Source organism: Halichoerus grypus, chromosome 4 (assembly GCF_964656455.1).
Source record: "Halichoerus grypus chromosome 4, mHalGry1.hap1.1, whole genome shotgun sequence".
NCBI lineage: Eukaryota > Metazoa > Chordata > Mammalia > Carnivora > Phocidae > Halichoerus > Halichoerus grypus.
In genome coordinates, this window is record NC_135715.1 from 77,008,275 (window position 1) to 77,023,960 (window position 15,686).

Genomic DNA, 15,686 nt, shown 5'->3' on the forward strand with positions numbered 1-15,686 from the left:
TGTCAGTAATAGGAGAAAAACCGTGACTCTGATGTTTAACAGAAAAAAGTCAATTTGTGACTCATCCAATACAAAAGGAAGAATGCTTAAGGAAATGATTTTGAAGACACGATGTACTGATGTGCTTACCCACCATGGGTAAGGTCTTGCAGCATTAAAAGGAACATTTATTTCTTTTTCTGTGATTTTTTAATTTCAGCAAGATCTAGAGAAAAACACCAGATACTCACAGTAGGAAACTTTCACATGAGCGGTAGCAGTTCATTCTCCTATGGTCTAGCGCTATTATTGACTAGGGGTTTTGGGGGTTTTTTTTGCTTTTGTTTTCATTTTTTAACATCCAACGTGCTACCTCTTGGGGAGTAAAATGCCGTACTACAAGAAAATTTTCAAATAAAAAATACATGTCCTTTTAAAAACCTTTGCTCGGTGATGTCTTTATATAACAAAAAAATTCATGTTCTAATATGCTGAAAGCTCCAATAACTTTTTACAAGGAAACCCGAGGATAGTAGGCTGAAGTAGCGCACTTGGCTACAGCCAGAGTAAGAGCCGAATTGAAGAGGAGTACTCTCCCCCCACCCTGCCCCTGGCACAGGCAGAGATGGAACAGACCAAAGGCAGCATAATTGTCTGACTATTATGAATGCTCTAGCCTCTGGGTAGAAATATGTCCATTATGTGTCGGTGCCCCATCTGCAGATTGTTTTGCAGCCTCTACCCACATTGGAAAATCATTTAGCATCACTCAGAACCAGAGCCAGAGCCGTGTGTGTGTGCATTTTTATTAAAGTAAAATGTGTGCTCATATTTAAAAATAAAATAATATGAGTGCTTAAAATTGAAAGCAAGGACGCCCAGCCTCCTGCACACCCCACCCAGCACCACTCCTAAAGAGGCAACCACTCTTAGCTTTGTTGGCAACTTCTGGCAGTGACCTCCATTTCTCTAAAAATCTGGACTTTCCTTATCCCTCATTCTTGATTAATCTATTTACTATATTATATTAATCTATGTTACCCCTTACTCATTGACTTACTATAATGGCAGATGAAGATTGAACTTGCCTCAAGTTCCAACAAAGTCCTGGTTCTAGGTTGATTCCTTCATCAGTTACCTTTGTGTTGGCTTATTGACTTGCCCTTCCTAAGACTCTCTGTGATACACTTACAGCCATCACCCGAGCTTCTAGTAACAGAGCGCTAACAATGCTGTATGTCTAAGTTACAAGCAACTCAAAAGTGAAGCTTTGGCAGTCCATCCAGGCTTCTGCTTCCTGAATCATAGAAAATCCTTGCAATACATGACTATTAGATTCATCACAGAGCTACGAACCTGTAGCAAGTTTGTAAAAGGATGAGGCATTCTGTAGATGGGGAAGTAACAGGCTTCACAGTGCTGCCAAGGAGCAGGGCAATGCAGTCTCCATCTGGGCCACCAGGTGCCCAGCTGAAAGCCCGGGTGTTGTACCAAGGAGGGGAGGAGGAAGAGATGCCAGGAAACAATAAGAAGTCTTTGAACCTTCCCTTTCTCCTGAGTCACCTTAGACTGTCCTTAGACAGTTCTTCGCATCAGAAAATTCTTACTTACATGATGAAAGAAGAACCAATGAAAGACCTCCACTGCTTCTCTGTGCCATTGGACATCTTTAGCTAATCACAGGTGAACTTCCTCTTCCCTAGGACGACTGTTTTTGAAAAGGGTGTCATGTCCTCTCACTCTCAAAAAGTCATCTGTTTCTTTAATCATGAGTCCCTTGAAACTAAATGATTCTGCCTTAATCCATGTCACTCTCCTCTTAACATATCTCAGTCTGACTATATCCCTTTTAATGTGTCTTGGAGACAAAATTCTGCTGTTCATGAGTTGTATGGCCTTGGGCATGCATTGCAAGTCTCTGAACCTTGGTTTCTTTGTATAGAATATGATTGTTTTTTAATGTCCAAGAACAACATGTAAAATTGGAGAACTATAGAATTGTAAATGTGGAAAAAATCTCAAAAGTCTTAAAATTCCATCTCTTTCCAAATGCATAAATCCTTCCCCAGTATCCCTGGAATATGTCAGTTAGTGCCCAAATTCTTGTAGGAATAGGGAATTGAAAACAATACTTCAAGTGTGGTCTGACCTGAGCAGAGAACAGTGGGATTATTAACACCCTTGATCTTGACATTGTTCTATTTAAAAAACCAAAGTTTGCATTCAGTTCATATGTAATTTTTGGCTGATACATATTTTTGGCTCATTTGGTACTTGTGCTCACAGAAAATCATGAGAGTCACACACACACACACACACACACACACACACACCCTTTCTACTACCTTCTGAAATCAATCTTTTTCCTTCAAATACAACTGCTTGATTTTGTTTTCTAAATTGTTGCTTTTGTTTTTGTTTTCCTCCGATTAAGTAAATAATTCAGGTTTGTTGTGAAAAAAGTCTGAAGGGTTTTCACAAATATGAACTGAAAATCGATTATAATTCTATCCCAGAATGCACCTCTGTTATATTCTGGTGAATATCACTTCAATTTCTTTTCTCCTTTATGTGTATGTGTATCTACCTGCCAATGCACATGTACTCATACACACACACACACACACACACACACACACACACAATTGTACATTTAGTTGCATTTGGGTTGACAAAAGCCCACTTAAATAAATTGATTTAAACGATGAAGAGGATAGTGAGTCTTTGTGGATTTGAGTCCAGAGGTAGGATGGTTTTCAGGGTTGATTAATGCAGTGGCTCAGTGATGTCATCGAGGATCTGTTTGTGTCCTGTTTGTTCACTCCATTTTCCATGGTATCAGCCTCACCAATGCTGTCTCTTTCTCTTATGATATCAAGGTGGGTGCCAAACACTAAGGGGAATAGATATGCACATGTCCATATCCAAGGAGAGGGACTGGGAGCCATTTCTGGAAGCTCTTTCAGGAGAGCAAAGACTGCCATCACTACAAGTTTCCAGCGAACATATTCTCCCATGGCACTCTCCTGAGAGGAATCACTGGTCCATATCTGATTCAATAACTGTATCCAGGTGATGGCATTACACTGATCAATGTAGGTCTTAAAGAACCAGTCCGAGGGCCACAGGTAGAGTTAGCTTCTCCCAAACTCACAGACTGGAGTGAAGAAGGTCTAAATAGCTGGATGAAATTTACTAAAGGAAGGAAAATAGGTTGTGGTGAGGCCACTGCAAGGTCCACTATATCATATTACATGATATCATATAATAATAATGCTATTATTCTATGACATGTAATTATTAAATTACTTGAAATTATATATAAAAACCTTATAGATAGGCAGGTAGGTCGGTAAGTGGATGGATGTAGGGATGCATAGATAGATAGAAAGATGGATAAATTAGGTAGATAGACAGGAAAATAGGATCAAGTTAAACATGTTGTTTTATAACCTGCTTCTCAGTAACCATATTCTGTGAACATTTTTGCACGCCAATTCTCAGATTCTTACATCTTTTTAAATGGATAAATAATGTCCTGATATGATCATGACTAATGATAGTAATTGGCCCCTATTACGGAACAATACTATATTTTTAGTTCTTTCTAGAACGTGTGTATGCTGAAAGAATGTTTGTACATGCATTATGGCCCAATCAGCTGCTTGTTTCCTTTGATAAATTTATGTAAATATAGTTTCTGAGTAAACGGATAGGAAAATACAAAATTTCAAGACATATGGCCAGATTCCCTTCCAAGAAGACTATATGCACTTACTCTACTGCCAATATCATTTGTAACTGCCCATTTTGACGCATATTTAACACAAATATACTTTAATATATTTAATATGATTTTTACCCTACAAGTCTATTAGGGGGGTAGGAAATGATACTGCTCTGCATTTGTTTTGCAATTCTTTTGTTACTAGTGGGGTTGAACATTTGAATAAATATGATTGTCTCTTTTATCTTTGGCTTATTCTTCTATTGAAGTGCTCATATTTTATATAAGTGTGTAAATACTTGGTAAATGTTTAACTTCTGCTATATTTGTTGCACATTAATTATTCCTTATTTGTCCTTCAACTTTATTTATAGTGTTTTCACCATATGAAGTTAAAAAATTGCAATGTAATAAATCTGTTGCTGTTTTCACATGGGTGGGGGGATATTTAAGTCTAACATATGTAGACATTCAAATACTTTTGAGTATCTCCATAGTGGTTCCTAATATATTTATCTAGTGATTTAAAATGCCATCTATACATAACTAATGAATCATTGAACACTGTATCAAAAACTAATGATGTACTATATGGTGGCTAGCTGAACATAATAAAAAAAAATTAAAAATAAGTAAATAAATAAATAAAATTGTATCTATTTTCAGTCTATAAATAAATAAATAAATAAATAAATAAAACAAAATGCTATATTTACATTTCAAAACACTGACAAACTATTTTTTTCAAAATAAAAAATGTGCTGGGTACCTGGGGTGGGAGGAGATTCTTACCTCAAAATTTACATCAGAATAAATTTTGGAAAAATTTTGGAAAAAATCAAACATTTAAATGTAAACAGATAAATAATAAATTGAAAGAAACAGGAATATGTTTTTATAATCTTAAATTAGAAAGATTTTCAAATATGGCATAAAACCTCAGAGCCCAAAAAGAAGAGACTGATAGACTCAAAAATATATTCAATGATTTTTAAATATGCATATTAAAAAAATACCCTGTCTATGCTACCTATAGCAATCTTTGCATTTAATGCAATCCCTATCAAAATACCATCAACTTTTTTCAAACAAATGGAACAAATAATCCTAAAAGTTGTATGGAACCAGAAAAGACCCCGAATAGCCAGAGGAATGTTGAAAAAGAAAAGCAAAGCTGGTGGCATAACAATTCTGGACTTCAAGATCTATTACAAAGCTGTCATCATCAAGACAGTATGGTACTGGCACAAAAACAGACACATAGATCAATGGAACAGAATAGAGAGCCCAGAAATAGACCCTCAGCTCTATGGTCAACTAATCTTCGACAAAGCAGGAAAGAATGTCCAATGGAAAAAAGACAGTCTCTTCAACAAATGGTGTTGGGAAAACTGGACAGCCACATACAGAAGAATGAAACTGGACCATTTCCTTACACCACACACAAAAATAGACTCAAAATGGATGAAAGACCTAAATGTGAGACAGGAATCCATCAAAATCCTTGAGGAGAACACAGGCAGCAACCTCTTCGACCTCAGCCACAGCAACTTCTTCCTAGAAACATCACCAAAGGCAAGGGAAGCAAGGGCAAAAATGAACTATTGGGACTTCATCAAGATAAAAAGCTCTTGCACAGCAAAGGAAACAGTCAACAAAACCAAAAGACAACTGACAGAATGGGAGAAGATATTTGCAAATGACATATCAGATAAAGGGCTAGTATCCAAAATCTATAAAAAAACTTATGAAATTCAACACCCAGAGAACAAATAATCCAATCAAGAAATGGGCAGAAGACATGAACAGACATTTTTCCAAAGAAAACATCCAAATGGCCAACAGGCCCATGAAAAAGTGCTCAACATCACTCGGCACCAGGGAAATCCAAATCAAAACCTCAATGAGATACCACCTCACACCAGTCAGAATGGCTAAAATTAACAAGTCAGGAAATGACAGGTGTTGGTGGGGATGTGGAGAAAGGGGAACCCTCCTACACTGTTGGTGGGAAAGCAAGCTGGTGCAGCCACTCTGGAAAACAGTATAGAGGTCCCTCAAAAAGTTGAAAATAGAGCTACCCTACAACCCAGCAATTGCTTTACTGGGTATTTACCGCGAAGATACAAATGTAGTGATCTGAAGGGGCACATGCACCCCCATGTTTATAGCAGTAATGTTCACAATAGCCAAACTATGGAAAGAGCCTAGATGTCCATCAACAGATGAATAGATAAAGAAGATGTGAGATATATATATATATATATATATATATATATATATACACACATATACACACACAATGGAATATTATGTAGTCATCAAAAAAATGAAATCTTGCCATTTGCAACAACGTGGATGGAACTAGAAGGTATTACGCTAAGCGAAATAAGTTAATCAGAGAAAAACAAGTATCATATGATCTTACTGATACGAGGAATTTGGGAAACAAGACAGAGGATCATAGGGGAAGGGAGGGAAAAATGAAACAAGACGAAACCAGAGAGGGAGACAAACCATAAGAGACTCTTAATCTCAGGAAACAAACAGGTTTGCTAAAGTGGAGAGGGATGGGAGGGATGGGGTGGCTGTGTGATGGACATGGGGGAGGGTATGTAATATGGTGAGCTCTGTGAATTGTGTAAGACTGATGAATCACAGACCTGTACCCCTGAAACAAATAATACATTGTATGTTAATTTAAAAAAAGGATCAATAAAAAAATAAACCCTATTTCAGCTTTGCACATGACTGTATTATAGCCAGTGAAGTTTATCCGAGGCACAATTATTGCTAATTGGAAAAAAAAAAACCTATGTCAAAGACCAATAATAAGCTGGGAAAAATACTTGTAACTCATAAAACATAAAGGACTAAGTCCCTTACCACATAAAGACTCATCCAAATCCATAAGGAAAATATATGTGTAAAATACAACTTCTTAAAAATCACAAAATATGCATAACCTCAGCCATATTAAGAGAAATGCATACTAATACTATAAGACACTATTTTTAACCTATCAGATCAAAAAATTCAAAAAGTTTACTACATCACAGTTTTGGCAGGGCATGGGGTAGTAGGAATTCATTGTTAGGAATATGAACCACTAGTGAGAATTTGGCAAAATGTATTAAGACCCAGTGATGCCTAGGATGTATCCTACAGCTGTTTCATCCACAAGAGAAACTGTATGTATGATGGGACATCTACTGAAATATGCAAAAGCATTCATAGACTAGTTGAGTCACTTACAGGCCATTCAGTCAATGGGAGGCTACATAACAATAGAAACAATGAGATAATTCTAAGTACTGACGTGGAATAGTATCTAAGATACTCTTACTAAGTGATTACTAAGTGTACTAAATCTCTAAGGTACTTTACTAAAGTAAGAAAAAGGAAGGGGAGGGCAGTACAGAGGCATAGCATCTACTTTGGGACCATGTGTACAAACAACAAGAACATTCAGCATCTATACTTACATATATGGGAATTAAATGTGGAGAGATAAACAGAACCTGGGAAGAGTGATTGCCTCTGGGAGAAAGAAATTGAACAGCTAGGGAGCTGGGACCGAAAGTGACTTACTGTTCATTACACAACTTTTTGGGTTATGCGCTTATGCCTTTTCAAATATAATTATTTTGTAACATCTTTATGTTAAATTCCATTAAATGCTTGAGTCTGTTTCTGTATTCTCTATTCTGTTACATTAATTTATATTTCTAATGCTACATTAATTCCATTTTACCACATATTAAACAACACATATTAATACAGAGTAAGGCTTCTTTCCCCATATCTGTCTTGTTGTTAGAATTTGTTCAATATTACAAAGTGTTTACTTTTTCTTTTTTTTTTTTTTAAAGATTTTATTTATTTATTTGAGAGAGAGAGAATGAGCAGGGGGAAGAGACAGAGGGAGAAACAGACTCCTTGGTGAGCAGGGAGCCCGATGCGGGACTCGATCCCAAGACCCTGAGATCATGACCTGAGCCGAAGGCAGACGCTTAACCGACTGAGCCACCCAGGCGTCCCAGTGTTTACTTTTTCTAATACATTTTACAAAGCTCTGTCATTGTTCAAAATTATTTTGCTGAGGCTTTAATTGAAAATAGATGAGATGAATTTTAATTTGTAGAGAACCAATAGGTTAAAATGCTACATTTTCCCATCCAAAACAGTGGTAGCCCTCTCTAATTATAGCATTTTCTTTTTTTTTTTTTGTATTTTAGAAATTTATTATAAAGCTTTGTCATAATAAAATAAGCAAGTACTAACTATATGGATTATTTTTTTATAAGCAAAATAAAAGTAAAGTAGAAAAATAACATTAACTGTATTCTTTCTAAGCATTCTTTCTAACTGTATTCTGTTTTTTTTTATTATGTTATGTTAATCACCATACATTACATCATTAGTTTTTGATGTAGTGTTCCATGATTCATTGTTTGCATATAACACCCAATGCTCCATTCAGTACGTGCCCTCTTTAATACCCATCACAGGCTAACCCATCCCCCCACCCCCCTCCCCTCTAGAACCCTCAGTTTGTTTCTCAGAGTCCATAGTCTCTCATGATTCGTCTCCCCCTCCGATTTCACCCCCCCTTCATTTTTCCCTTCCTGCTATCATCTTCTTCTTCTTTTTTTTTTTTTTAGCATATAAGGTATTATTTGTTTCAGAGGTACAGTTCTGTGATTCAGCAGTCTTACACAATTCACAGCGCTGAGCAAAATAAGTCAATCAGAGAAAGACATGTATCATATGACCTCACTGATATGAGGAATTCTTAATCTCAGGAGACATTGGAGAGCATTTTCTTTTATTTTCTGTATATAGGTTATGATTTTCTCCACATAGGTACTATAATTTCTCATTAAGTTTACCCCCCAACATCTTAATTTTTGTTGATTTGGTGCATGAGTCTTTTCATGTCACATTTTTGGATATTTATGATTGTCTAATTGATTTGGATACTTTAAAAAACTATTTTTTCAGCCTATGGATTCTGCTGAATTCTAATATATGTATAATTTTCCTCGATTCCTTGGATTTTTATAGTAGTCATATCATCAACATCATCAGCAAAAACCAATGTTTATTTCCTCTTTGATAATATTTATACTTACTAATGTACTTATGCTCAATTTGCTTTGCTTGGTATTTCCAGAGTAATTTAAATGATAGTAATAACAATGGACATTCATTATTTATTCCTGTTATTAATGGGAATGAATCCAGTATCCTTTCCTTATGCAATATATATCTATTCATATGCTGACAGTCAGCATAGTTTTAGCACAAATATCTATTAAAAAGTCAACCATGCAAGCTCTGTACAAGGCATAGATAAATAACGCACAGCAAAATGAACATGGGACCTATCTCCAGAATTCAGAAAGCAGAAAGATTAATAGAGGAAGACAGATAATAAACAGGCAAACAATAAATAAATATGAAAATAAGTATGAAATTACAGACTTAGGAATGTGCTGTGAAGGCCATGCTTAGGTAAAAAAATAATGGAGGGTCATGCATTGATCTCATTTAGGTGAAGTTTCAAGGGAAACAGCATGTCAGGAACAAAGGCAAAGCATTCTTGGCAGAAAGAATAGCACATGCAAACTTTCTAAGGCAGGAAAAGTTGGTCAAGGTCATTAGCATGTTAGTGTAGCTAGAACAGAGGATAGAGTGTGTGGATGAAAGAGTAAGCTGAAGTGAGATTGGAAGGATAAGCAAGACATAAGGGGACACAGATCATCCCAAGGAATCTAATTTTTATTAGAAATGCAGCAGAAAATGTCCTGAGAGGCATGTAATGGAGCTGAGGAGGTAAGATCAATAAAAGGGGAAAAACAGGTGGCTATGGTATCAGAGAAGGAAGTGTACTGAGGAAAAGGGCATCGACATTTGCACTGGGTGCTGTGGAGTGAGGCCATGAGAGGAGGACCTCGGTACCCATTGGATGAGCCACACAAAAGTAATCAACAACGATGACAAAAGCAGTATTGGTGTGTTAGTAAGACTCTAGGGATGGCTTGACTGCAGTTCCCTAAACAATCAGAGCTCTGACCATCATGCCTATAGTTTGTGGGTAGACAATCCACATGGACTCTCTCAAGCAAGTATATAACTTGGTCTCTGATTACCCAACATGTTCTCAGGCCAAACAAACAAAAATTGTGTTTGTATTTAGGAAGATGTGTGTATCGTCACCTCCATGGATTTATAAAGCAGTAGGTGGTGGTGGAGAGAACATGGGTTTTGGAGTCAATGATGCTAGAACACAGAACTCATGATTTTGCAGTAAACTTTGGATTGGGAGAAAGGAATAAGAGAGCTAAAGACTATTTTTATGAGAGGTTTGTGGGATCCTGAACACAAGAAGACCTGCTATGAGGCATGGGTAACTCACTCTAGAAGAGGGTCACAGGGGCCATGCCCGCTCTGCTCAGAAGCTGTACCCCTGGTGCCCTGATACATTTGGCTCTTGGATTTCAACAAGACCTGAAGAGCACCATCATGAAGCTCCAGTGGGAGCATGTAAACATGGCAGACACCACATGGTGACCACATGGACAGACTGGTCTGTGAGCCAACACCAGCCTTTGGAGAGTTCAAACGTTGTAGGCAGAAAGAACAGAACTAGGTCAGAGGGTCCAAAAGCTATGAGAAAATTTTAAGTTGTTTTGTGACACAGGGTTATGAGGCCTGATTATTCTTTGTTCATTTGAATTATTATAAAAACCCAAGGGAAGCCAGAGCAGAATATCAACCTCCACAGACTACTTCATTTATTCAGCAAGTATGTGCTGAGCATCTGTTCTGGCTGGGCACTACAGAACGGGCAGACAGCCCCTACCTTCAGGAAGCTCACAGTAGTGGGAGAAAAGAGTAGTTAAATAAATATTACAGGATAAAGTAATGGTAGCCTGAATTTTACTAAGTGAGCTCAGAAAAGAAGTGAAGAAATGTACAAGTTTTCAGAGATGAAGTGAAATTTAGGCTGAGTAAATCAAAAGTCAAAGATAGGCATTCCCAGGCAAAAGAAACATACTGGACAAAGGCACAAAGATGTGGTAAAATGTGGGATTTTCTGGGAACGGCTAGTTGTTCAGTGTTGCTGAAATGGAAGATGTACAGAAGTCGGCATTCAATGGAAGGAGATTAACTGACCCTCTGGGGGAAGTAGGTTTGAGCCAGAGGGTGATGGGCCCTGTGAAGCATTGACGTAAGGTAATGAGAGTCATAGAAAATGTGTTTTGCTTTGTTTTAAAGCAGAGGGTGATAACATCAGATGTCAGATTTAGGAATCTCTGCAGTGGTGCAAGGGATGGACCAGTCTTGCCTTGGTCCAGCATGAGGAAATGACATTGTGTGTTGCAGTGATGACATAATTTGCAAAATCATTTACTGAGGGATGTTTTTCAGGTGCGTTAATATTACCCCCTGCTCATCTTTCCAAAGGTATATGGAAAAGACTTAACAGGCAACCTTTCCATTATTTCTAAACAATGTCTGCCTCCTGCTATATAGACTGAATTCTTGTGGCCCTGTCTCCCAATTCATATGTTGAAATCCCAAGCCAATGTGTGTTGGTGTTAGGAAATGGGGCCTTTGGGTGGTGATTTTGTCATGCTAGTGGTGCCCTCATGAATGGATGAACTACAACCCTATGGAGTAGCTGCTATTATTTTTCCTATTTTACAGATTAGAAAAGCAGAGGCATGGAGAGGGGAAGTAACATAATCCAGATCACCCAAGGTGTTAATTCAAAGCAAGTCAATTGGGCTTCAGAGTCCCTGTTTTTAACCACCACATGAAGATCCTTCCCAGTGTGTAACCCCATGCAGAAGGTAGACCTCCCAGGCTCTCACTCCCCTCAAATCAACCTTCTTTACAGCCACTGAAGTGAGCATGGCAAAACCCAAAGCTAATCAGGCCTTCCCACTACTTACTTTGGTTTGTAACTCTCTATCACCCTCAGGATAATATCCTAGTCTCTTAGCATGAGCAGGAGGCATGTATGATCTGATTATCTCTTAGCACCACTGCCCCCATATTCCCCCAACACCCTCCCCCAAACCCCACAGGCTTCCTACCCCTTACTGTGTATATGCTGCTGCTCCCTTTGCTGGGAAGGCTGATCCTCTTTCTTCCTTCTTGCTTTCCACCCTCATTCTCAACAACCTCCATTGTGCTGATTGACGGCTTTGCTGCAGCCTGAATCCTGGGTCACTTCTTGTGAAAGCCTGCTCTCAATCATCCTTGTAAAAGTAAGGAATGTTTGCCCTTGTACACCAAACAGTGTCCCCAGCATTTGTCCCCAGCACGCATTCATCACATTCCCAGACTCTCCCCATAGAACATAGTAAGTGATCAGCAAGTGATCATCAAAAGAGTACATGAATGGAGAGAAAGAACTGGTATGATTGAAGTATCAGATTATTATTTATTCACTTGGCTATCAGTACCTCACTTATTAGGTTTACTTTTTTCTTCTTTTTTTCAATAGGTAACATTAAAAACAATCACCCTGAATCTATCTTTAAGGATAAATCATTTTTAGGAATCATGCTGAGGACTGGGTGATACAAAGCCTGGGGGATGGAGCATCTAGTCACAGAGGCTTGGAAGAGTGACCAGATGCCAGTCAGTGCGGAAAACTGCAATATTTCACAATGCTGCACCAGTGAATGTGGCCCAGCACTCCATTCTCACCAGTAACAGTGACTCATATCCAGAGTGGTTTCTTGTGGGAGGTTGGACACCCCCATCAGGGAGAGAGGGTAGCATTATTTCCAGGAGTATGTGTAGGCAGTATGAGAGACCACTCTGATGATTCTAATTTCTTTCTGCCAAACCCCATGTGCCCCCAACCCTCCAGAGGGCAGTAAGGATTACTGGCTTCCCCAGCAATTATCCCTTGAGTATGGGCACTTGCCTTCTAGGCCCTACGGATCTGTCCAGCATCCTGAAAAGGGCCTGAATCTACTTGAAAGAAAGAGACCATTGTAACAGGCCGCAGTACTTCATAGTAACAGAGGGTACAGGAATCAGGCCCTATGAGGTTAATTTGCCAGGACAAAAATTATACTTTATGTCAGAGGGTGAACTCAGGCAGGGGCTGGCTCACACACACAGCTGAATGCTGGAAATCAGGTCCACAGGGTAAAAATCAGACGGTGTTGCTGGCATTGCACCCGGCGAGGAGGCTGGGTGCCTCTTCTAGAGAAGAGGAAGCCGGTGATTCATTCCCTGCAGCTGCTCCTTGACCTTGGCTAACCTTCAGGCTGGTTCAGTGGGCAGAGACCCTGACTCAGAGAGGTTCCATTTTCGGGTTCAGCCTTGGGTTGCCGCAGCTTGTATAGATGGTGGTGTTAGTGCTTGAGAGTAGCAACCTAAAATTTTCTAAATGTTCATTGTTTGTCTAAGTGTGGACAAAAGATGATATGTCTCTCTTACTTTTGCTATATTTTTATGACTATAAATATGTCGTCACTGTGTACTCATACAGAGCAAAGGGTGATTTAAAAATAAGTCTCACTTTGGGGCGCCTGGGTGGCTCAGTCGTTAAGCGTCTGAACTTCGGCTCAGGTCATGGTCCCAGGGTCCTGGGATCGAGCCCCACATCGGGCTCCCTGCTCTGCGGGAAGCCTGCTTCTCCCTCTCCCACTCCCCCTGCTTGTGTTCCCTCTCTGTCAAATAAATAAAACCTTTAAAAAAAAAAAAAAGTCTCACTTTGATTCTAGATGGAAAGTAATTTCAGTGCAATCATTACAGTAACCAGCCATCCTAGGTCTTGAGAACTTACTCACTGTCTCTCTTCTGACTCTTTGCCCCTTCTGAATATCCACTTCCGTCTCCAGAGTTCAAGGGCCTATCAGACAGGGGTATCGCTGACCCTCTCGCCTCTTACGAAAGGAAAGATGGTCCCTTAGAAAGAGGAGAGCATTTACTGTCCATTCTTTCTTGCTACCTAAAAGATCCTGCCCTTCTCAGCTTTGTGATGGAGGGGAGACCAGAGAGTCAACTGGAAAGGAACCATACATTTGTATCCCTTTTTAAATAAATATTTTATTTGAGGACAGTTACAGATTTACAAAAGAAGTTGCAAAGATATAAAGTGTTCCCATATACCCCATCCTCACTTTCCCTTATTGTCAACATCTTATATTACTGTTCTATTTGTCACAACCAATGAGCCAAGGCTAAAACATTATTAATGAATAAACTCCAATTAACCGATACTGATACATTATTAATGAAGAAAGTCCATACCTTATTCAGGTTTTCTTAATTTTTACCCAATATCCTTTTTCTGTTCCAGAATTCCACCCCAGAAACCTCATTACATTTAGTCCTCATGTCTCCCTAGGCTCTTCTGGGCTGTGACAATTTCTCAGGCTTGCTCTGTTTTTGATGACCTTGACAGTTTTGAGGAGTACTGGTCAGGTGCTTTGTAGAATGTCTCTCAATTTGTGTTTTTGTGATGGTTTTCTCATGGTGAGACTGACATTCTGGGTTTTTGGAGGAAGACCACAGAGGTGAAGAGTCCTTCTATTCCCATGATCTCAAGGATGCATGGTATCAATATGATTCATCACTGTTTTTTTTTTAAGATTTTATTTATTTATTTGTCAGAAAGAGAGGGAGAGAAAGAGCACAAGCAGAGGGAGTGGCAGGCAGAGGGAGAAGCAGATTCCCCACTGAGCAGGGATCCCAATGCAGGACTCAATCCCAGGACCCTGGGATCATGACCTGAGCCAAAGGCAGACACTTAACCAACTGAGCCACCCAGGCGTCCCATGATTCATCACTGTTGATGTTGACTTGAACACCTGGTGGAGGTCGTGTCTGTCGAGTTTCTCCCCTGCAGTTACTTTCCCCCAGCCCTTTCTCACTGTACTTTTTGGAGTGATGTCACCATGTACAACCTACACTTAAGGGGTGAAGCAGAGTATTTGCATAAATTATATGAAATTACTCTGTACAGATTTATCTATTTTCTTCCATTTGTTTATTCAATCAATCATTAATCCATATCAGTATGAGCATATCACTATTTATTCTAAAATTTGAGTTGCAATATAATACTATGTTTTTAGTTGCTCAAATTGCCCTTGATTTGGTCTTTGAAGCTCTTTCCATTGGTTCCTGTATCTCTTGGACATACCTTCATGATTGGCAGGTGGGCTTTTGTTTTTGTTTTTATTTTAAGGAATTCTTTACTTACTGACACTACAAGATGCCCTGGATTATCTTCAATATTTCCTGCCTCAGCCATAAGAGAATCGGCTATTTCTGCAAAGGGGTCAGGTTCCTTTGATTAGAAAATGGCATTAGAAGCCAGGATCTGGGCACTAGTTGTGCTCATGGCTACTGGGGCATCATTGCTTCTAGCCCCTTTTAGCTGACAGAGCAAAGAAATATGTATTTAGATATATACATTTTCAGCATTGCTTTTTATTACCTTTTCCAATGTATGTCCTTAAGAGCTATCATATTTTCTCTACCCTACAGGGAATGACATGGAATGGGGGTAAAAAGCACATGGGCCAATGAACTGATAACTGTAAAATATTTCTACTACTCAGAACCCACACCTGGCTTTGCAAAGGAATCTATAGAGGTTTCATGAACTGGTTCTCAGGAGTTTCAGGAATTGAAACATTTAAGATTTTGCTCAATTGACATGTCTTCAAGGAGGATTTGTCTTTTTTTTTTTTTAATTTTTTTATTGTTATGTTAATCCCCATACATTACATCATTAGTTTTAGATATAGTGTTCCATGATTCATTGTTTGTGCATAACACCCAGTGCTCCATGCAGAACGTGCCCTCCTCAATACCCATCACCAGGCTAACCCATCCTGCCACCCCCCTCCCCTCTAGAACGCTCAGTTTGTTTTTCAGAGTCCATCGTCTCTCATGGTTCTTCTCCCCCTCCGATTTCCCCCCCTTCATTCTTCCC

The 15,686-nt window shown here is 38.9% G+C and overlaps 1 non-coding gene across 1 annotated transcript; it reads left to right on the forward strand.

Moving 5' to 3' along the window:
* The first annotated feature begins 6,443 nt into the window (after positions 1–6,443).
* On the forward strand, positions 6,444–6,579 carry LOC144381680 (U4 spliceosomal RNA). Its single transcript, XR_013447453.1, has one exon. It is a non-coding gene; the product is annotated as a U4 spliceosomal RNA (small nuclear RNA).
* Positions 6,580–15,686: the final 9,107 nt, after the last annotated feature.